Raw genomic sequence first — 417 nt, 5'->3', positions numbered from 1 at the left:
ATTTTAAAGCACTAAAGGATTTTCCCAACGCACAATCGAATTACTCAACTCAGGTGTTCCCATCAGAAGAAGAAACTACCCCACGGCAGGTGTCTGGGTTACAGCCCAAAGCTGTCCACCCAAGTGTCACATTTCTTTGAAAAAAAATTTTTTTTAATTTGTTTTGATGTATCCACTCTTGGCCAAGCTGTATGGGATGTGTTCATTTAAACAAGAAAAAGATTCTCAAGCTGTCTGTTTATATAGAATCCAACAGTAATGGGACTTGTATTACCTTTATCAACCAAAAATTGGCACTTGCCACAGGTGCTTGCCGTCTTCCTCTACAAGGATTAGGTCATGGGCTGCTGCAGCTGCTGACCTCCAACACTCCTTGAAGGAGTTCAGGGTGGAAAGCAGAAATGAGGCACTCTGTGC

The sequence above is a fragment of the Bison bison genome, unplaced genomic scaffold, assembly GCF_000754665.1.
Source record: "Bison bison bison isolate TAMUID 2011002044 unplaced genomic scaffold, Bison_UMD1.0 scf7180017864104, whole genome shotgun sequence".
Classification (NCBI taxonomy): Eukaryota; Metazoa; Chordata; class Mammalia; order Artiodactyla; family Bovidae; genus Bison; species Bison bison.
The sequence above is the reverse complement of the archived record's forward strand: the minus strand, read 5'-3'. Positions refer to the sequence as shown.